Below are 24817 nucleotides of genomic sequence, written 5' to 3' on the forward strand. Positions count from 1 at the left end.
GCTGTCCACACAGTTGCCGGCAAAAAATAAAATGGAAACTAAGAAATGTTTGGCATTTCTTGAATCCCGAGACTTTAACCTTCCGAATGATATTTGGAACGATGCATTTGAGTGACATCATACAGACACTGTTTCTGCACATGTCTGAGACACGTATTTGCGTCTTTGCAAGCTTTGGGAATGTGAAGGGTGTAATAAGTTGGACTGAACCATCTGACTGTTTTGTCCACGTTCCCATTGTAGCGCCTTATAATCCGGTGCGCCTTATGTATGGAAAATATAGGACCAAAAACACGATTTTTGGGGGTGCGCCCTATAACCCGCTGCGCCTTATAGTGCGGAAAATACAGTACTTTAGCATTTGTATTTTACTTTGATAGAAAAGGCTCTGGCAAGTTGGAGCCCCCCTTGAAAGGATGTCCCTTATTGTCCCAAATGAGTTCCTCTTTCTCCGCCCCTGCCCAAGCCATTTAAACAGTGGGAAAGGTTAATTGCTTGAAAGACCTGCGATGCTATTACAGCTGAATCAAGAAGGGCCCACATGGCGGAGTTTCATGCAAATAAACGGCAAAACATGACCTTGATCAATGTTTCCTGTCATTTTCCCCGACTCTGAGCGTTCACACAAAGTCGGTGAGCAACGCTTGAAACAACAGTGAGCAACCATAATCCCAAGTGTGGCAAGATAATTCATTATCAAACATGTCCAAAATTTCACATTTTGCTGAGTTTCCAGCAATGCAAAATGATTTTTCTCTTTTGAATGAATTGACTCATGTACCGTATTTTCCGCACTATAGGGCGCACCGGGTTATACGGCGCACCCCCCAAAAATAGTTTTTGGTCCTTTATTTGACATACATAAGACGCACCGGATTATAAGGCGCTACAATGGGAACGTGGACAAAACAGTCAGATGATTCAGTCCAACTGATTACCCCCTTAACATTCCCAAAGCTTGCAAAGACGCAAATACGTGTCGTAGACACGTGCGGATGCGGTGTCCGTACGATGTCACTCAAATGCATCGTTTCAAATATCATTCGGAAGGTTGAAGTCTTGGGATTCAAGAAATACCAAACATTTCTATGTTTCTATTTTCTTTTTCACTCGCAACTTTACTGTGCATATGACAATAAACACTTGGAATTGAGTTTAATTCACTCAACTCATCACAGCAACATCAAGAACGTTCTAAAACAAGATACCGGGAAAATATAAAGCCGCATAACTCACCTAAGTTCTCACGTTCAATAATGATACGCAATCATGGTCTTCTTACAACCGTTAGTGAAGTAAATCCAGGAGAGTAAATTATTTGCAAATACAGACTGATAAAACATGTTCCTCTATGGTGTACTTTAGCAAGCTTGCTAAGCTTGCTACGCCATTGCTAAACTCGGCCAATTGCAAGATTTGTTTTGGTCATCTAGCCTATTGGAGGCTCTGAATAATTTCAGCCAATAGCGATCGATTTAACTGATGATTGACACATCTTTTTCGGCCAATTGCAGGGTTTGGTTTGGCCATCTATCCAATCCGAGGCTCCGAATAACTTCAGCCAATAGTGATCGTTTCAAATGATGATTGACACATTGGTTAGCCAATGAAACGCCGGTATATAAATCCCAGCATACACCGCGGACTTGCTACGCCATTGTTAAACTCGGCCGATTGGAGGGTTTGTTTTGGGCATCTAGCCAATACGAGGCTCCGAATAACTTCAGCTAATAGTAATCGATTCAAATGATGATTGACACATTGGTTAGCCAATGAAACGCCGGTATATAAATCCCAGCATACACCGCGGACTTGCTACGCCATTGTTAAACTCGGCCGATTGGAGGGTTTGTTTTGGGCATCTAGCCAATCCGAGGCTCCGAATAACTTCAGCCAATAGTGATCGATTCAAATGATAATTGACACATTGGTTAGCCAATGAAACGCCGGTATATAAATCCCAGCATACACCGCGGACGACTTCGCGCTCGGGGCAGAATCTAGTCGGCGGCTGTTGAGTAAGTTGCGAGACCTTGCGAATTTAATATTGAGCCATATATAAGGCGCACTGTGTTATAAGGCGCATGGTCAGCTTTTGAAAAAAATTAAGACTTTTAGGTGCGCCTTATAGTGCGGAAAATACGGTACTATTGCAAAGCTTGTACGGCCATTTGTTCTTACAATTCTTTCACAAGATATCCATTTCTTTTTATTTCCTGATATATTTTGTCGCATAATATTAACCTTTTTGGGGGCTTATTGAGTCGCTTGTAAGATACAGAACTCTACTTAATCACATTTTTGAGTGGAAGTACAATCTTGGCAACAAGATTCACTTGATATCATTGGAAATCATTTGAATGCAACACAAACTTTTTCTTCTTTTTTCTGTGTTTTTTTCTACTTTTTTTAAATTCCTTTAAAAAAAGTCTCATTGAGTTTATTTTTTCCCAGCTGCTACTTTTTTCTTTTTGTTCTCTGTTTACTTTTTTCCTACGTTTCTTTCTTTTCTTTTTTTCTGGCTTTTTTTTCTAAAATTTTCCTTCTTTTTTTCCTCTTCTTTTTGTTTCTTTTTTTCTCAGCTTTTCACTAATTTTTCATTTTGGTATTTTTTTTCTTTTTTTTCTATTCCCCCCTTCCTTTAAGTCATGTTGTGCATCATTTTACATAATATTTGGTTATGTTGGGATGAAAGAAGCAAAAACAACCTGAAGAGCCGTTTAGGACCCGAAAGAGCCGGTTCCTTTTAGTCAGCCGAAGAAGCCGGTTCTCGACAAACTCTACTCACTTTACTCAACTTCGTTTGACTTCAAAATACCGCATTTAGGACACAACGTCAGGGGAACCCATGTATTTTGACCTTCATGCACTGTAACTTTGACTTAAGTCGCTTCTTAATTAGTAATTTTGAGCCCTGATTTTTGTGCGCTGGCTAGATTTTCTTGCGCGCTGAGAATGTGCGAGCATCTTCGAGGGAACACTGGATGTTTTATGTATAGGACAAACTGGTGCAATGTATCGGCGAGCGCTCTGCAGTTTGAACAGCCTTTTCCTCCACATGAGTGACGGGAGCATGTGCAGAAACCCGCACTAATCCCAAATGACACAAATGCCCACAGTATTGTGGACCCACGAAGGTTATTAGCGCTGTAGCCGAGGCTAAGATCCGGATCGATTGTGGCTTTACTCAGGGGGATTGGGAGGAGGAAGAAGAGATTTGTCGGGGCTCCGGGGTAGGAAACAATAGGGAAGTCTTTAAGGAACCGCTTTAAGGACACAAAGTTTTGTCTTGTAAGCTATGTTCCCTCTAATTTTTCATGTATCTGGGCAAACACACAAGCTCCCCGGGTAAACTGAAGACTACTGTGAGCAACATCAGATATGCACGCTTTATTTTTAAATAAGTACCGTATTTTCCGCACTATAAGGCGCAGCGGGCTATAGGGCGCACCCCGAAAAAATAGTTTTTAAAGTCTTGGGATTCAAGCAATGCCAACCATTCCTTAGTTTCTATTTTCTTTTTCGCTCGCAACTTTACTGTGCATATGACAATAAACACTTGGAATTGAGTTGAATTTAAAAATAGACACTCCATTCCATCCATTATCTGCACCGCTTATCACAGAAACTTCGAGTTCAGATATACGGTATGTTTTTTTAACAGAGCCGTTTACTGTGTTGCGAGCGTGTTTCTAGTAGCGTTTTGCTACCCTTCACAGGCACGGTTTGGGATGAAAGTTATAATATTATTATTAAAGCTTTGAAAACTCTCTCGGTGTACCGTCTTTCTTTGTAAATATGTGTAACCATGTATAATATGTATTTGCAGCTGTATATTTTTGTAATGTATTTATTTGTATTTATTTTGGACACTTATTCTGATAAGTCTTGGACTGACCAATTAAAAAGAAGGGGCGTAACAGACGCGGGGATGACGGGAAGTGGGGAGTGTTTGTGGACACGGCAGACCATAATGGATATATATTTTTCCCACCCTTACCTTTGGAAATATACACTTTTTTTCCTTGGATTACTTTTAACGGGACCCGGACTCTGCAGGTCTGCATCAAATTTTAACTACCGGTATCATTTTCCGTTCATTTTACCGGCTGTGATTTTTGTACTGTGTACTTTATGTTCAGTTCAAATCGCGGGACTCAAAGTAGGGTCTGGGTTAATTTTGTGATTCTGTTACATATTTTAATGTGGGCGCATGCGGCTTATATACAGGTGCGGCTTGTGTAAGTACAAAAACGGTTATCCTCTTAAAATGTGGTGGGTGCGGCTTATAATCAGGTGCGCTCTATAATTTGGAATTTACGTTACTTTGTTTTTTTTCTAATAAAAGTGGCCCGGTGGTAAACTACTACCCCGCGAATAAAGGCCACTGTGAAAGATTTAGCCTGAACTCAGCAAAACACTTCAACGCTTGTTCCCGACTACTTCATCCTGGCACCGAGTCCTGCCCAATTAACTTTACAAGCCGAGACTTTTCAATCTCCGAGGCAGCGGGGCTCCTACCTCTTCCCTTCTGAATTCCTCTTTGCTTCACAACGGAACACCTTCAAGGGGAAACCTCGACATAAGAGTAGGAATTTGCTCACTCCTGTCGCCATTCTTCAGTGGAATCTGACTTTGCACGGCCAATTAAGTTTTCGTCCCGGACAAGCAGTGGGATTTCTCGGGCAAGGACCTTACCTGGGATTTACATCCCCGCAGGGACCACTGACCAGACGGATTGTTGTCCATCTGGAATAGGATTAGCTGCGCGCCAGGGGCCGGTGGCCCTCAGCCCCTGATCCTTTGTTTGAGTCTGAAGTGTTGAGGTGGATGGGGTCAAGCCAGCATAGGGGATTGAGGTAATCCCCTGCCTCTTCGGAAGGACGGACTTTATCCGGCTCGCCGCAACGGACGGTAAAGCGACAATTTCTGAAGACCACCGACAAATGTTTCTTCTAAGCTGTGTGTGTGCGCAATTGAGCACTACCCAGAGCTTTTCTGCGCACAAGAAAATCTAGCCAGCTCACAAAAATCAGGGCTCCAAATTGCTCATTAAAAAGCGAATTAAGTCAAAGCTACAGTGCATGAAGGTAAAAATACACGGGTTTCTTTGACGTTGTGTCATAAATGCGGTATTTTGAAGTCGAGTCGAAGTAGAACGAAGTTGAGTAAAGTCATTAGAGTTTTTCGAGAACCGGCTTCTTCGGCTCGGCTCACTAAAAAGAACCGGCTCTTTCGGGTCCTAAACGGCTCTTCGGGTTGTTTTTGCTTCTTTAATCCCTACACGACCAAATATTATGTAAAAGTGTGCATAAAATGACTTAAAGGAAAGGGGGAAATAGAACAAAAAAGAAAAAATACCAAAATGAAAAAGTAGTGAAAAGCTGATAAAAAAAACAAAAGGAGAGAAAAATGGAAAATTTCAGAAAAAAAGCCAGAAGGAAAGAAAAAAGCAAATAAAGCGAAAAAAGGTAATAGAGAGCAAAAAAGCAAGAAAAATGTTACGGCTAGGAAAAAATAAACACAATGAGATTTTTTAAAAAGGAATTTAAAAAAAATGAAAAAAAGAACAGGGAAAAAGAGGAAAACGTTTGTGTCGCATTCAAATAACTTCCAATTATATCAGGTTAATGTTGTTGTACTTCCACTAAAAAATGTACCGTATTTTCCGCACTATAAGGCGCAGCGGGTTATAGGGCGCACCCCGAAAAAATCGTTTTTGGTCCTATATCTTCCATAGATAAGACGCACCGGATTATAAGGCGCTACAATGGGAACGTGGACAAAACAGTCAGATAGTTCAGTCCAACTTATTACCCCCTTAACATCCCCAAAGCTTGCAAAGAAGCAAATATGTGTCGAGAACACGTGCGGAAGGTTAATGTCTTGGGATTCAAGAAATGCCAACCATTCGCTCGCAACTTTACTGTGCATATGACAATCAACACTTGGAATTGAGTTGGATTTAAAAATAGACACTCCATTTCATCCATTATCCGCACCGCTTATCACAGAAACATCGAGTTCGGTCTGAAACAAGATACAGGGATAATATATAGCCGGAGTAGCTCACCGTAGTCGTTGTGTTCATAATAATGTGCAGCCAATGTCCTCTTATATCCGTGAGTGTAGTAAATCCAGGAGAGTAAAATATTTACAAATACAGAATGGTAAAACATGTTTCCTCTATGCCGTAGATCCACCCAACTGCCATTCACATTCATCTTTTTCGGCCAATTGCAGGCTTTGTTTTTCCGTTTAAGCCAATGCCAGCCTGTAGATGATAAAAAGGATCCGCCCCTTGACCTTCGAATAACTTTAGCCAATAGTGATCGATTCAACTGATGATTGACACGTCTTTTTTGGCCAATTGCAGGCTTTGTTTTGCCGTTCAAGCCAATGCCAGCCTGTAAATGATAAAAAGGATCCGCCCCCTTTACCTCCGAATAACTAGCCAATAGTGATCGATTCAAATGATGATTGACACATTGGTTAGCCAATGAAACGCCGGTAAATAAATCCTAGCATACACCGCGGACTACTTGGCGTTTGGGGGAAAATCGAGTCGGTGGCTGTTGCGTAAGTTGCGAGACTTTGCGATTTAATATTGATCCATATATAAGGCGCACTGTATTATAAGGCGCATGGTCAGCTTTTGAAAAAAAAAAAAGGCTTTTAGGTGCGCCTTATAGTGCGGAAAATACGGTAATTAAATACAGCTCTGTATCGTGCAACCCACTCAATAAGCCGCCTAAAATGTTAATATTATGCGACAAAAGATACCAGGAGTAAAAGAAATGGAAATCTTGTGAAAGACTTGTAAAAACAAATGACTTTTGCAATCGTACATGAGTCAATTCATTCAAAAGAGAAAAATAATTTTGCATTGCCGAAAAACTCAGCAAAATGTAACTTGATGTCAAGTTTTGAACATGTTTGATCATGATTTAGTTGCCAGACTTGGGATTGCCGTTGCTCACTGTTGTTCCAAGCGTTGCTCACTGACTTTGTGTGAACGCTCAGACCCGGAAGGAAAATGACAGGGAACATTGTCAGACCCACCGTTTGCCCATGGCACGTCAGGGGGTATGGGGCTACGGAGGGACAGCTTCCCCCTTCCCCTGACATGGAGGGATGTGTGTCCTGATTGATCATTTGCACTCACCCAAGTCAAAACATGCTCTTCCCGGTCAAGCGTAAAGTGCAGCTTGCAACAGCCACCCAGACTCCGGTCTTCATGTATACCAGTGGTTCTCAAATATGAGGCCGGGCCCCTGTGGGGGTCATGAGACTTTGATATGGGGGAATTTAAAAAAAAAATACATATTTTCAACAGTGCAATGGTACCTCCTCTACACTATGAGGCAGTGGTGCTCTCAGTAGTACAGTATATTGTTGACGTTTAACAGGCTTTGTACGGGTGCTTGAAATCCTTAAAAATGCTTCTACTCTATAGCATATGAATAACCTGTACTTTTTGTGGACAATATCACTGTATTATTTGTAATTACAACATCCTTTGCTGTCTGGTTATCCTGGAGCAGGGATCTCCCCACGTGCAGCCCCTTCTCAAGGTTTCTTCATTTTCCTCATGTTGAGGTTTTTGGGTTTTTTCTTGCCCTCATGTTGGTTCCAGATCAGGGGATGGTGTCATAATAGTCTGAAATAATAGTCTGTGCAATAACCTGTGCAGCCCTTTGAGAATCTTTGTGATTCGAATAAAAATAACTTGACTTGACTTGACTTTAATTTTTCCAAGGTTTAATTAGCTTGTTTGGTGATGTCCTGTGGAGCGTGATTGCCCCCTACATGTCGCATCCAACAATATAGGTGAAGGGACCAAGATGCTAAGTACTTGCGAAACTTGGAAATCAGCTTAAAAATCCTTGACTAAAAAGTTTGAGCATATTACTCCTGTATTGGCCAACTTGCACTGGCTCCCAGTCCACTTAAGATGTGACTTTAAGGTTCTCTTATTAACATATAAATGTTTGCATGGACTTGCACCCTCTTATCTCTCTGATTTGATTTCCCCCTATGTTCCTGCACGGAGTCTGCGATTGGAAAATGCCGGTCTACTTGTGACTCCAAAGGCCAAGAAGTCTGCAGGCTCGAGAGCGTTCTCCATCCGCGCCCCGGTGCTATGGAACGCCCTCCGGAGATTAGATCTGCAACCTCAATGGAAATTTTCAACATGTTACCTAGTGTTTACTATGTTTGTGTACTGTAATGCTAAATGTAATTCACCCTGGTCATCCTGGAAGGGGGATTACCACTTGTGAGGTCCCTTCTCAAGGTTTTTCTTTTTCCTCACGCTGAGGTTTTGAGTTGTTCCTTGCCCGCATGTTGGTTTAAGATCAGGTCATTGTGTCGTTGTAATCCTGTGCAGTCCTTTGAGACATTTTTGTGATTAAGGGCGTCATAAATAAATAAATGGGACTTGACTTCTTTCGAGGGAGGCGTGACAGATTATATTTGAGAAGCTACTAATGTATACCAAGCAGTTTTTTTTTTTAATGCGGACCAATTCCGAACATTGCATATCATGAAATGAAATGAAATGATTTGCATTTCTCTAGCGCTTTTCAAGTCAAGACTTCCCAAAGCGCTTTACAATGTGCTCTACATTTCCCAATAGCGGCCTTGCAGCCATGTAAGGCGCTCACCTGCTTATTGGGGGTATTAGGGGTTCAGTGTCTTACCCAAGGACACTTCGACATGTAACACGGACGAGCCGGGATTCGAACTGGGATCCCTTGATTCCAAGACGAGCGCTTGTCGCCTCTACTATTTCATCAAATAAATTGTAAAAGAATAACCCCAAATTCCAAGTGGGTCGATAACAAAAGAGCAGGTAGATTTTGCGAGTCCAAACTGAGACATTCCGTCAAAGGACGCCTCGTGTTTTGTCAGGTGGTAATTTTGCCCCCCTACAAATTGTTGTTTCAGGTAATCCTCCATTCAGAAGAGCCAGGATGTCTTCATCACAAAAAGCTTGTCAAGTGTGTAATGTTCCTTCACAAAAGAGGGCGCTTTCTTGTTGCTTTTAAAAACACCGCACCCTTTTAGAAGGATCAGAGCATAAAAACATCACCCATCTGCCGACTCCTTACCACTCGCGCCCGTCGCTTTTGCATCTAAAGTACAGCGGAACCTCGGTTCTCCACCAAAATCCGTTCCAGAACCCTGTTGGAAAAGCGATTTGTTCAAACACCGAAATCATTTTTCCCATTAAAAATAATGTCAATCGTTTTAATCCGTTCCAACACCCTGAATGTTTACCTTTGTTTTCCTTTAAGACACAAATAACATGAACATAAATTTGACCAATGTTCCCTGTCATTTTCCTTACGGGTCTGAGCGTTCACACAAAGTCGGTGAGCAGCGCTTGAAACAACAGTGAGCAACAGCAATCCCAAGTGTGGCAACTAAGTCATGATCAAACATGTCCAAAACTTGACATCAAGTTACATTTTGCTGAGTTTCCGGCAATGCAAAATTATTTTTCTCTTTTGAAGAAATTGACTCATGTACTATTGCAAAGGTTGTACGGCCTACAAACGTTGTTTGTTCTTCCAATTCTTTCACAAGATCTCCATTTCTTTTTATTTCCTGATATAGTTTGTTGCATAATATTAACATTTTTGGGGGCTTATTAGTCGGTTGTAAGATACAGAAATTTACTTAATCACATATTTTAGTGGAAGTACAATGTTGGCAACAAGATTGACTTGATATCATTGGAAATGATTTGAATGCAACACAAACTTTTTCTTCTTTTTTCCCTGTTTTTTTTTCTACTTTTTAAAAAAATCCTTTATAAAAAAATCTCATTGTGTTTATTTTTTCCGAGTTGTTACTTTTGTCTTTTTGTTCTCTATTTACTTTTTTCCTACATTTTTTTCTTTTCTTTTTTTCTGGCTTTTTTCTAAATTTTTCCTTCTTTTTTCTCTTTCTTTTGTTTATTTTTTTCCCAGCTTTTCACTACTTTTTCATTTTGGTATTTATTTTTTTGTTGTATTCCCACCTTCCTTTAAGTCATTTTGTGCATAATTTTACATAATATTTGGTCATGTTGGGATTAAAGAAGCAAAAACAACCCAAAGAGCCGTTTTGGACCTGAAAAAGCCGGTTCCTTTTAGTGAGCCGAGCCGAAGAAGCCGGTTCGCGACAAACTCTACTAACTTTACTTAACTTCCCTCTCCTTCGACTCGACTTCAACAAACCGCATTTAGGACACAACGTCAGGGGAACCCGTGTATTTTGACCTTCATGCACTGTAACTTTGACTTAAGACGCTTCTTAATAAGTAATTTTGAGCACTCATTTTTGTGCGCTGGCTAGATTTTCTTGTGCGCTGAGAATCTGCGAGAAGTGCGCAATTGCGCACGCGCGCAGCTTAGAGGGAACACTGAATGTAACCCAGGCTAATCGTACGTTCGCGTTATCGTAATCTTCCGTACGAAAGATTGCGCTAACACACATATGTCAGAGTCAAGGCCCGCGGGCCACATTAGGCCCGCGAGAGGGTTTTACCTGGCCCGCGTGACGATATCAATATATTATTAGATCCGGCCCGCAGGCCGCTGCAAGCCAGCAGCCCGCAGTACGCATGAATACTACATTTCCCACAATGCAACGGGGACGCGCCGAGCGGGAGCAAAGCGGGAGGCGGTTTGATTTATTCAGCAGTCGATCAGCAGCAGTCATTATCATAACAGCAAAAATTAGCCCACAGATACCCATCAACAATGGCTAAACGGAAGGTGGACACTGAAAACCGGGGCTTTCAAACAAGGTGGGAGTTGGAGTACATGTTCATGGAGGTAGCTGGAAAACCTGTGTGTCTGCTATGTGGAGAAAGTGTGGCGGTGATGAAAGAGTATAATATTAGACAGCATCATGAAACAAAACACACGCCTCAAACAAGTAATGTAGAGTTGTAGTAATACAGTACTGTATATAAATGTATGTAAATACAGTAATAATACAGTAATGTTTCCTGTGCAATTACACATTTGAAGTTTTTACTCCGTTCAAGTTTAAAAGTTAAATATGCACATAAAGAAGGTCTTGTTTTTTGTTGTTCCCCTCGGGAATTTTAAAGCTTTATTGTCTATGTTGACTATGTTGTTTTTGTTTGCCGACTCTGTCCTGGGAGTGTTTCTTGTTTTTCGGCTTTTCATGGAAAATAGATCTTGATGTGGACAACAGTCTTTTGATAAAATTGTCTCGTATTTAGCAGAGAAAATGACTTTTGATTGTTATTATTTGTTAATCAGTAATTCCTTTTTTTCACACTAACCCAGTGAAAGCCCAGAAAGGAAAGTCAATGTACATTTGAGCAGGACAGATGAGGTCCAGTGTGTTGATTGCTATTGGTTTTAAGTAACAAGAGATTTTTGCACTTTATTTTATTGTATTTCGAGGCAATATTTCTTTTGAATAATTTCAGATGATTGAATGATAGAAAATGGTTATGAGTTGTTGTTATGAGATATGTTATGAGTTTTTTATATAAAGGACATTTGTATTTTGTGCCTGCTGAAATTAAAAATGACTGACAGAGTCATAAGAAAATATTGCTTTATTTATACAATCATATTGTAATATATTTGTTGTGTTTTCAGTAGGTTAAATCTTGGTTTCAGTAAAGATTGGACAGTCCGGCATTCGGCTTGTAGCCAAATGTTTTATTTGGCCCTCCGTCCATTTGACTTTGACACTCCTGCGCTAACATGAACGTGTAAAAATAAAAAAAAGGATAAAGAAAAGAGTTAGGAATAGGATTTTTTACCTTTGTGGTGGTCAGCAGAAGGCGCAGGTGGACAATGGGAGGGATGGAGAAGAAAGGAAAATGATTGTTTGGAAAACTTCGGGGAGCTCTTCTGTCTGAGGGGTGCTCACACCTTCAAATCTCTTTGCTACGGATGACTCGGCTACAGGATGTTCTTTTCTCTTCAAATATCTATCCAATGACACTTGCTTCTGCCTTCTTTTTAGCACTTTTCAGAAGTGGTTCATGACAGTGTCATTAAAGTCATGATGACTCTGGTGGCTGCGGCTTCATCTGTGTGGTGAAATTCTGTAACTCGGCCCATTTGCTACACATTTGTTTCATCTCAGACACCCCCTAGTGTAGTGGAGCTGCAATTGCGCCTGAGAAAATTAAAAGGAGTCAAAAAAAATGTGATGTGAAACATCCACCCCTAAACGGTACCATTGCACTACAGTTAGCCATAGCCATTTCTCAAATTTTTTTGTTCGGACTCTGATTTGTGAGTCGTTCAAAAACCAAGGTTCCACGGTATCTTTTATGCATCATCGGCAGTCCTTTAACTTTTATCCGGTACGTTGCTGGCCAACTCCCAAGATGCACCTGTGTATCTGCCCGGAGCCGCTAGCAACGCCTTTCTTCCTGCACCATGGGACAGAAGGCCGGCAGATTAGCTCGAAATCCCGCCACAAACAACTAGACTGAGCCTAGGGATAATCCCGGACCCCGACATGAGAAGAGAGCGGGCGGAGACCTGTCACTATTGTCCCACCTCGGTGAGACCAGGAAAACAGGATGCGGTGCCAGGGGGAGCTACGGTCCCAGTGGGACGGAACCAAAATACCTGGGTCTTGGCGGCACCAGCATTATTATCCACTTCTTTCAAATCCCGAAAGACAAAATTTGAATTGTGGATCCATTGAGTTCATTTCCAGCTGGACCCTACTCTATGCCGTATACATAGAGCAGTGTTCTGGTTTCCCCCGCGTCCCTGCGTCCTAGACGCATCATTTTTGCTGGGGACGCATCGGGTCCAATCAACGTGCGTCCCCAAATTGAAGTAAATGTAACTGGTTACTATCCACCTCTGCATATATAATCACATGATGTTAATGAGTGTGTGCAGTTGACTTGGTTAAGGAGGACCTGGAACATTTGACTTGAAAGTTTGCACAAACTCCCTCAGATTCCGACATCGAAGGAATGAAAAAAAACGCGTCTTTCATCGTTTAGGAACAAGACTGGTCGTTCGCCAATCCCGGAGAATGTTTTCTATTTTGTCATCGTGTCAAAAAAAAGAAAAGAAAATGTATTACCATAGTGTGAAAATTCAACCAGGAGCCAACAGGCATTTACTGTCGAGAATAGACGAATGTTTCAGATTAGCGGCGTCGGCTACATTTTTTCAGTCGTCGTGAGAACAAGGTTGCCTGCTTGTGGAGTTTAATAGCGCAAATGCAGCAGCGACTAGGACAAAAAAGTCTGATTACATCACGCCAACTTTGGCTAACCTGCATTGGCTCCCTGTTAGCCTAAGATGTGATTTCAAGGTTCTCTTAGTATTATACAAAATCATACATGGACTTGCTCCCTCAAATCTTTCAGATTTGATTGCCCCCTATGTTCCGGTCCGAAGCCTTCGTTCTGAAAGCGCCGGTCTACTGGTGATCCCAAGAGCCAAGAAGAAATCCGCAGGTTGGCGAGCGTTCTCCATGTTGTAGAATGCTATGCCCTCTGAGATCCGATCTGCAACCTCAGTGGAACTGTTTAGATCTAAGCTTAAAACACACTTCTACTCTATAGCATATGAATAACCTATAATTTTTGTGGACAATATCTCTGTATTATTTGTAATTGCAACATCCTTTGCTGACTGGTAATCCTGAAAGGGGGATGCTACATGTGCGGCCCCTTCTCAAGGTTTCTTCATTTTCCTCATCTTGAGGTTTTTATAGTTTTTCCTTGCCCTCATGTAGGTTTTAGAACAGGGGGTTGTGTCATAATAGTCTGTGATTTGCAATTATCTGTGGTCTGTGCAGCCCTTTGAGACTGTCCCTTCTCAGGGTTTCTTTATTTTCCTCATGTTGGGGTTTTGAGTTTTTCCTTGCTCGCATGTCGGTTTCAGATCAGTGGTCATTTTCTGGTTAAGGGCTCTACAAATTCATGTGACTGACATCACTAAACTCGTCTTTTTTGAAAATGACTTTTTAGTATCGTGCCAACGGCCTCGCCCGCCAGCCGAGTGTGAAAGATAATTGTCCACCACTGAGTTTTAATGGACCTGGCCTGATGGAGTCATTTGCTCGCTCGGCTTTGCATTTCATCACTCCCGTCTGTCAATTATACTTGATTTACAAAGCGGCCGAGGGACGGCCAATGTGAAGCATCAATTTGTGCCATGGCCGATTGCGTCGGAGTTGGGGAGCTAAATCGCTCATTATCACGGTGGTATGCCCTTCAATTATCCTGTGTCCGATTCATGAGTGAGTCATCTTGGTCATAAACTCTTATCAGAAATTACCTTGATCCCGTGTGGAGTTAGGTGTGCATTGCACCGTGAGTTTTTCAACTATCTTCGTTATGTTTTGATGGTAGATGAATGGACCCATGCGGGGGAAGCAAACAAAGGATTGTATTTATAACATAATAGAGGTTCAAAGTAGCATAGAGAAACTCAGAAATTGCCCCAAACAGAACCGAGAAACAAAAAACAAGCCTGACAAAGTTACCCCTAGAAACAAACAATTGAAACTGGAAGAGAAAAATGTCACAAAGCGGGTCGGGAAGCAGGAAGTTGGGACTCATTTGACTATCTGTCACTTTAATTGAGAAAGAAAAGTTGTCCAACACACAAATGGACCAAAAACAAAACAAAGCAAGCTCAAATGCAGGCAAAACTACCGACTAGGCATTTAACGGGATTAAACAGAACTTGCAGGAATCTCTCAGAATGTTACACCGAAGTGCAACAAAGTCTAACAAGCACAAAAAGAATAAACAGGTATCAAACAGGCATGAACAGGTTTTCAACAAGGGTAAACAACGATCTGACCAAGGGCAGTTCCAAAAGGAGCGTTTAAGTACCCATAGGAGTAATCAGGAAATGCAGGTCAGTCGGTGTCAAGGGGCGGGGCCAGCTGGGCGCCATGACAACTGTGCAGGACATGACAGAAAGTCAATGAGCAAAGTAACAAAGTCACAAAGAAACCTGGTGGAACGAAATGACAATGACTCGATAAAGTTTGCTGATTAAACTGTTCTTTTAAAGGGTTCAGGATGTTTTGGGCACAGGTGATAATGGCTGCACCTGTGCCCAGTTCAAACATTGGGTTGGGCCCTCTGGTGGTAGGAGGTATGTCAGACCCTAAATCAAGTCATGTCAAGTCATTTTTATTTGTATAGCCCTTAATCACAAAGAGTCTCAAAAGGCTGCACAGGTTATGGCACAGACGATTATTTCAGACTATTATGACACTGTCCCCTGATCTGGAAACAACATGAGGGCAAGGAAAAACTCAAAAACTCTAGCATGATGAAAATCAAGTCAAACCATGTTTATTTGTTTGGCCCTTAATCACAAGCAGTCTCAAAGGGCTGCACAGACCACAGATTATTGCAAGCCATAGACTTTTATTACGCCATCACCTGATCTAAAACCTACATGAGGGCAAGGAAAAACTCAAAAACCTCAACATGAGGAAAGTCAAGTCAAGTGATGTCATTTTTATTTGTATAGCCCTTAATCACAAAGAGTCTCAAAGGGCTGCACAGGTTATTATTTCAGACTATTATTACACCATCCCCTGATCTAGAAACAACATGAGGGCAAGGAAAAACTCAAAAACCTCATGTCAAGTCATGTTTATTTATTTGGCCCTTAATCACAAAGAGTCTCAAAGGGCTGCACAGATCAATGACTATTGCAAACTACAAAATATTATTACAGACTATGATGACAGCATCCCCAGATCTAAAACTTACATGAGGGCAAGGAAAAACTCAAAAACCTCAACATGAGGAAAATGAAGACCCGGACAATTTTTTCGAGCCGCATCACTCTGGAAGTGGGTGTTGACACAGATGGTTCGCATCCACCTTGGGGCCCCTCGTGACGGCTTTCGCAGACTGGAAAAGGAAAGCATGTGACGTTTTTTCTTTGCTCTACTCTACTTCTTAAAATTGACCGACAAAAGCCAGGCCAGGGTGATAACGCGTTAATGAGCACCCCTCGGATAACAAATAAAAAGACAAGCTGGCTTTAAAATGAGCGCGATGACATGGTGGATGAGTGACAAACGGTCTCCGCAGCTACAAATCAAGGGAACTCATCGAAGGCGCCCTTGCCAAAAAGCATCTTTTTTTTTTTATGGCGTTGCGCAATTTAAGATGGATTTCAAATGCCGAGGCATTGGTATAAAGGCAGTGTTCTGGTTTGCCTGCGTCCCTGCGTCCTAGACGCATTTTTGCTGGGGACGCATCGTCTCAAATCAACGTGCGTCCCCTGGAAACAACCTTTTTGACACCAAATTGTCATAATTACCCGATTACTTTTGTTTTTAACAAAGATTTACCGCACTCCAAACTTTTCATCAGGCAGATCCGCCATTGTTGTTTTGGTCTCGCGCCGATCTCCGCAAACGAGATCTCGTTGCTTCGAGATGACGTCATTGTTTTGGTGCTTGTCGAGTGCAAGAGAAGTATGCCTCCGAAAAAACAGTTAATATTAGGTGCAAATCAATACAAAATTGGTAATTTCTTCACTGTCAGTCATAAGTCGAATAATGCAGAAAGTGATAATAACGGCAATAATTCCGGCACGAAAAAACGGCGGAGAAATTCTTCAGAAGACCGCGAAGGCAAGGAAAAGACGTGTGTTGAAGCGAACAATTCGATGAAATAAAATAAACAAAAGAATACTCCTAACAAGAAAATTACTTTTCTGCCAAAATGGACTCAATTATATTCCTGGTGACGCTATGAGGAGGATGATAATGGATTGGACCTTGAGAAGACATTATTACTATGGCGGGACAGCAAACCATGAAGAATATATGAACTGAAAAATTTGAAGTGATAACTGCTTTGTATTACCAATTAACTGTGACGATTAAAACTGCATGAATATATATATATATATATATATATATATATATATATATATATATATATATATATATATATATATATATATATATATATATATATTTCAGCAATAATATTTTGTATAGTGTAAAATATTGTGAACTGAACAATCTAAAGTGATAACTGCTTTGTATTACCAATTAACCGTGATGATTAAAACGGAACGAAAATATAGATTCATATAATTATTTCAGCAATATTATTTTGTATAATGTACAATATTGTTGTGAACTGAAAAATCTTAAAGTGATAACTGATTTCTATTACTAATAATCTGTGATGATTAAAACTGAATGAATATATAGATTTATATTATATATTTATCGCCGATTTACAATGTCAACCTGGATGAGACTAAATTTTGGGGAGCCATAGATCAGACATGGGACCAAGTCACACATGTGCAAGTCTCAAGTAAGTCTCAAGTCTTCACCTTCAAGTCCCAAGTAAGTCCCAAGTATTTTTTTCTTGGGCAAGTCAAGTCACAAGTCAAGTCCCGAGTCTTAGATTGCCAAGTCCAAGTCAAGTCACAAGTCATAAAAACAGCGACTCGAGTCGACTCGAGTCCAAGTCACTAAGTCTCAAGTCCCCATGTCTGCCATAGATCTCTGTCGGGGACCCATAGATTTTTGAGCATGCCAGTCCCTGGGACCCATCACTTCTCACAGCTCAAATGAACACTGTAAAGGTCTTATTTTATTATACGTCTGTGAATCTCTCCTATCGACCCTTTGCACACCTTTAGAACGGGTGCACAATCCCACTATCCTTTCACAATCATTCCGATCACCAACAAGAGCTCTAGCGTCCATTATATTTCGACCTCTTTCCTGCAGTGCACTCATAACACCATCCATCCACGTCAATGGCGGCCTTTCTCTTAGTCTCCTTCCATTGACTTCTGCTCTGTAGATCCTCTTCACCATTCGCTCCTCATCCATCCTCTCCATGTGTCCAAACCAACCGAGTACTCTCTTAACCACACGCTTGGTCAGTTCCGCTACTACTCCAGTTCTGTCTCTCACAATTTCATTTCTCAATCTATCCAATCTTGTCACTCCTAGCATACTCCTCAAATACTTCAAAAACATTTCATGTCCTTCTCAAATCTGCGTTCAGGCTCCAAGTCTCTGCACCATACAACACAGTCGGCACAATCACACTCTCATACAGTCCCCTCTTAACATCCATACTCATACTCTCCTCACAGCACCCAAAGCCTTGTTTCCTTGATTCACTCTGTGCAATACCTCGCACTCCATTCCAACAACTGCAGCCACATCACAACCCAAGTCCCTAAAGCTTTCAATTTTGTCGCATAATATTAACATTTTGGGGGGCTTATTGAGTCGGTTGTAAGATACAGAACTGTACTTAATCACATTTTTGAGTGGAAGTACAATGTTGGCAACAAGATTCACTTGATATCATTGGAAATGATTTGAATGCAACACAAACTATTTCTTCTTTTTTCTGTGTTTTTTTCTACTTTTTTAAAAATTCCTTTATGAAAAAGGCTCATTGTGTTTATTTTTTCTGAGCTGTTACCTTTTTCTTTTTGTTCTCTATTTAGTTTTTTCTTACGTTTCTTTCCTTTCTTATTTTCTGGCTTTTTTCAAAAAAAATTCCTTCTTTTTTCCTCTTCCTTTTGTGAATTTTTTCTCAGCTTTACAGTAATTTTTCATTTTGGTATTTTTTTTCTTTTTTGTTCCATTTCCCCCCGTCCTTTAGGTCATTTTGTGCATAGTTTTACATAATATTTGTTCATGTTGGGATTAACGAAGCAAAAACAACCTGAAGAGCCGTTTAGGACCCAAAAGAGCCGGTTCCTTTTAGTGAGCCGAGCCGAAGAAGCCGGTTCTCGAAAAACTCTACTAACTTTACTCAACTTCGTTCTACTTCGACTCGACTTCAAAATACCGCATTTATGACACAACGTCAAAGAAACCCGTGTATTTTGACCTTCATGCACTGTAACTTTGACTTAAGTCGCTTCTTAATGAGTCATTTTGAGCCCTGATCTTTGTGAGCTGGCTCGATTTTCTTGTGCACTGAGAATCTGCGAGCAGTGCGCAATTGCGCACGCGCGCAGCTTAGAGGGGACAGTGCTCACTTGTCTCACCCTCTACTCTTACACATGCTCTGCTGTTCATATAAAAACATGTATGCAGATACAAAAACGAAAAAAAATAACTCCCTAGAAATGAAGATCACGAGAAACGCATGTAAGAATGTCAACGGCATTAGTTGCATTGCCACACACCACTTCAAGTGGTGAGCACTTTGATTCTGAAAGCTCTTTGGAGACCTCTCCGAGGTCCTTTTCAATCCGACGGTGGGTGGGTTTGGATGGGAGGGGACGGGTGAGGCCCCGCCAATCCCTCCGAGGGCCCGTAAGCTCTTAAATTTGACTCTGAAGAGGGAATAATGAGCTTCTCTGCTGTTGTCTCTGCCCCTCTAAGCCGCTTTTCACATGAGCTATGTTCTGCAGCATCCACACGTCCGTTGGCTTTTGAAAGACTCCACCATCGCCAATCGGCCTTTTCCGCCTGGGTGGACCGGCCTCCTCGGGACTCCCGCCATTTTTGGAGTCTTTTATCTGGCAGTTTGAAGTCGTTCCGTCACTCGGCCCCTTGTGTTTAGTTGCTCTCGTTAAAATATCCTCGCTGAAATGTCGTAGTCCACCTACCTTGAATGGCGCAATTTAGATCAAAACCATTGGATTCTCATTTATCTCGGGCGCAGGCTCATCTGACTTATTAGCAGGGTTGGGTAGGGTTACTTTAACTGGATTACTTTCAATGACTTTTGGATGACTCCAATAGCAAATATGCTAATAAAAGACAAAAGAAACTAAATAGGAATAAAATGACTAAATTTTGTGCAGGCTCGGGGAGTAACGGAATACATGGAATGGCAAAAATGATGTCGGCAAGCTGTTTGGATTGATTTTCATTTTGTTTCTGTGGCACTTGATGTTCGTTTTGCCGCAGATCAAAGAGATCAAAGCCAGGAGAGAAAGCTTACCACGTGTTGTGAGTCATCATTTGATTCCTATTTTGTTTTCTTTTGTCTCTTATTACCATATTTGTTATTGGAGTCATCCAAAAGTCATTGAAAGTAATCCAGTTCAAGTAACCCTACCCAACCCTGCTTATTAGTAATGACAATTCACAAAAACTGCAGAGACTTTTAGAACAAGAATCACGTGACTCCAATTTGAGCTGGCCTGCATCGGCTCCTTCTCAGCTTAAGATATGATTTGAAGCTTCTGTTGGGATTAAACGAAATGGCTCCCTCATATCTTTCAAATTGAATTTCCCGACATCACACTCGATGACTCCCTGGGCGAGACCACCTCCAAGCGTCTCCTGGCTACCCCCACGAATTAAAGAGGTGGATATAGTTCTTAACCACAAATACTTAAATAATAGATTCAATGCACACAAAAATGGCAAATATGAAAAAAATGCTTAAATAATATATATATATATATATATATATATATATATATATATATATATATATATATATATATATATATATATATATATATATATATATATATATATATATATATATATATATATATATATATATATATATATATATGAATACACTATATTCATAAAAATGACTAGAAATTATCCAAAACTGCTTAGATAATAATTACAAATACACTAGACACATATATTCCAAATATTTATCAAAAAAATGCTTAAATAAGCAATACAAATACACTACATACATAAAAATGGCAAATATCTTTAAAAAAATGTGATGAGAACAATAATATAAAATAAGTCCATTTATTTGTTTGGCCCTTAATCACAAGATGTCTCAAAGCACTGCACAGGATTTACAATGACACCGTCCCCTGATTTTAAACCAACATGCAGGCAAGGAAAAACTCAAAACCCCAGGCGGAGGAAAATAAGAAACCTTGAGAAAGTGTCATGATTGCCGATCAAGCGCAGTTGTGGCGGCTTCATTGGCGCCAACAGCCCGGACAGCTGATCGGCTGTCACTCTCTTTTTAAACCCCTGGCTTCCTCTTGGAAGCCGGCAGATAGTTATGCGAACTGTTGCCTTCAGCTCAGTAAGCCTTTTCGTCCGACTCCGTTTCTTCCCTGCTTTTTTCTGCCTGATCTTTGTTGCCAACCTGTTTCCGGACATGACTACGCCCCGTTCTGCCTGCCTGTTACCTGACCTGTTTTGCTACCTTCCTCGCTTACGAACTCCACACCGCTTTTGATCTCCAGTCCCAGCCATAGGTTCCCAAACCCTGGCTCAAAGCATCGGGTAACAGGAAGGAGATTTCTGAACATGAAAGGAGTAACACAATGGGACTATTGCATTTTCGGCTTTCTGTGCTTTGAGATGGCCGTACAAAACATGAAAAGTCACTTTTCATACAAAACACGTGTAAACGGGCTCGCTCGTCGTGATGTAATAAATCTGGAACTGGACATGATCCAGCTTCCTGATTCATTGTGCGTATCCGTGTGTGTTACCGTCAGGTTCCTGTAAATGCTTCCGATTACCGACGTCATCTCGGACACGTGCACGTGAGCCAGAGATCTTCACGGGGGGGGGGACGTCCTGCCAGTCCCAGAAGACGGACGAAAACGCCGTCAATAAATTCCCTGCAAGAACTTCCTCCTCCATTGAGTCACTGCTCCAGATGGTTCACTGAACGGCCAATGAGCTTCCACTTGGATTTCACAATGTGGCAGTGCTCCTGAGTGGACTTGGGATTCAGTGGCGAAGGAGGATATCCTGAGTGTGACGTAGGGCTGCATGATTTTGGAAAAATAAGGAATTGCCATTTTTCAGACCTGTATTGCAATGTCCGTGCGGTTTTCGATTTTAAAACAGAAGTGCATTTCTGTGCTTGTTTTGATTTTCGGGAAAAACTTAAACATGTGACATGCAATGTTCCCTGTAATTTTCATTACGCGTCTGAGCGTTCACACAAAGTCGGTGAGCAACGCTTGAAACAACAGTGAGCAACAGCAATCCCAAACATGTCCAAAACTTGACATCAAGTTACATTTTGTTGAGTTTCCGGCAAATGCAAAAACAACCTGAAGAGCCGTTTAGGACCCAAAAGAGCCGGTTCCTTTTAGTGAGCCGAGCAGAAGAAGCCAGTTCTCGAAAAATTCTACTGATTTTACTCAACTTCGTTCTACTTCAACCTTGACTTCCAAATATTAGAACACAACGTCAGGGGAACCCGTGTATTTTTACCTTCATGCACTGTAACTTTGACTTAAGTTGCTTCTTAATTAGCAGATTGAGTTTTTCCAAGCTTGTGAATAGCTAAAAATGAAATGAAATGAAACGATCTGCATTTCTATAGCGCTTTTCAAGTCAATGACTTCCCAAAGCGCTTTACAATGTGCTCCACATTTCCCAATAGCGGCCTTGCAGCCATGTAAGGCGCTAACCTGCTTATTCGGGGGCATTAGGGGTTCAGTGTCTTACCCAAGGACACTTTGACATGTAACACGGACGAGCCGGGATTCGAACTGGGATCCCTTGATCCCAAGACGAGCGCTCTACCTCCTGAGCTACTGCCGCCCCCAACAATGCCACCTGTTTCCAGTGTTTGCACTTTCCAGCTGACTTGAATTATGTCTTGTTCCGCCATACTAAAAGAAAGCTCTCTGTTCTTCCATGCATTGAAATGTTAAACAATCCCACTCCTCTGCGATATGAATACTTCACTAGAGTTAATGAGAAAAACACAAGCCAGGCAACAGAGTGCAGCATTCGCATGCTTCGACGCTACCAAATCATCCACATGTGAATTTCTTGTCTTTGAGTTTAGGTTGTCATTGATGTATTATGTGACAGGCTCGGCCCTGGCAGATACTTGCAATGTGTGATGAGAACAAGTCCAGACCCATACGATTATCTACCAGAGCCTCCAGTCCTCCTTTGTCAGTCAAATTCACTCATTCTGGTTATCCCCTTCCAAAAGTGTTTCTCACCGCACAAGAAAATCTAGCCAGCGCACAAAAATGAAGGCTCAAAATTACTAATTAATGAGCGACTTAAGTCAAAGTTACAGTGCATGAAGGTCAAAATACACGGGTTCCCCTGACGTTGTGTCATAAATGCGGTATTTTGAAGTCGAGTCGAAGTAGAACGAAGTTGAGTAAAGTTAGTAGAGTTTGTCGAGAACCGAATTCTTCGGCTCAGCTCACTAAAAGGAGTCCTAAACGGCTCTTCGGGTTGTTTTTGCTTCTTTCATCCCAACATGACCAAATATTATGTAAAATGATGCACAAAATGATTTAAAGGAAGGGGGGAATAGAACAAAAAGAAAACAAATACCAAAATAAAAAAGTAGTGAAAAGCTGAGAAAAAAAGAAACAAAAGGAAGAGGAAAAATAGAAAGAAACATTTAGAAAAAAGCCAGAAATAAGAAAAGAAAGAAATTTAGGAAAAAAGTAAATAGAGAACAAAAAGAAAAAGGTAACAGCTTGGAAAAAATAAACACAATGAGATTTTTTTTAAAGGAATTAAAAAAAAAAAAGAAAAAAAACACGGAAAAAAGAAGAAAAAGTTTGTGTTGCATTCAAATCATTTCAATTGATATCAAGTCAATCTTGTTGCCAACATTGTACTTCCACTACTTTTTCATTTTGGTATTTTTTTCTTTTTTGTTCAATTCCCCCCTTCCTTTAAGTCATTTTGTGCACAATTTTACATAATATTTGGTCATGTAGAGATTAAAGAAGCAAAAAAAACCTGAAGAGCCGTTTGGGACCCGAAAGAGCCGGTTCTCTTTAGTGAGCCGAGCCGAAGAAGCCGGTTCTCGAAAAACTCGACTGACTTAACTCAACTTCGTTCTACCGCATTTAGAACACAGCGTCAGGGAGACCCGTGCATTTTGACCTTCATGCACTGTAACTTTGACTTAATTTGCTTCTTAATTCGCAATTTCGAGTCCTGATTTTTGTGAGCTGGCTAGATTTTCTTGTGCGCCGAGAATGTGCTTAGAGGGAACATTGCTTGGCGGTTTTGACTGGTCCTTTTTGCCAAAAACCAGGGATACTTTAAGGGCAATATCATCCCATCGAATTAGCAAAAGGAATATAACACATATTCCTGCAGTTTGGGAGCGATCCCGTTTGTCTCTTGAAAAGTCCAATACATTAGTGAAGGGAGGGGGGAGGGAGGCTCAACAAATCCAACACCCCCTAACGCCCCTGCAGGTGGTTTGGTATGCTTGTGTATGAGCTTGCGGTCGCCCCCTACTTCCTTCCGGGAGGGCGGTCGGGGGTAGGGGCTCGGGTTGCAGTGCCGAGGCCATAAAATCATTGATAAAGTCGGGTGCTGAGGTGTCAACTGCTACACCTCCAAAGGATCTGCAGAACAGCATGCCGGATCCTCCGCTTCTTGGAGTAGTGCCACAGGAATCAAATTAGACAAACATATACCCAGTGTTCATTTGAGCTGTGAAAAGTGATGGGTCCCGGGGACGAGCATGCTCCAAAATCTATGGGTCCCAACAGAGATCTATGGCTCCCCAAAATCCAGGTTGAAATTGTAAATCGGCGACAAATATATAATATAAATCTATTCATTCAGTTTTAATCATCAAATTATGAATTCATTTTCTGCATCAAATTATTGTTGGTAATATACCGATTAAAGGGGTCACCACAAACCTGTCTTTTTCTCTCCTTTTATACTTCCTTTTTTTCTTAACTTCTTTAGACAACATCAACATCATCATTCGTACTGTAATCAAAACATCAAAGCGGCGCTGCCACGAGCGGCTGCCTTTTCCAGCAACTGCCCTATTGTTTTATTGTCTGCTCCTATCTTCGGTGTTTTTTCTTCCCGTTTTGACAACTACACTATGGATTACTTCTATCCTATGGAC

Source organism: Urocampus carinirostris, chromosome 11 (assembly GCF_059441175.1).
Source record: "Urocampus carinirostris isolate Australia breed hairy pipefish chromosome 11, RoL_Ucar_1.0, whole genome shotgun sequence".
Lineage (NCBI taxonomy): Eukaryota > Metazoa > Chordata > Actinopteri > Syngnathiformes > Syngnathidae > Urocampus > Urocampus carinirostris.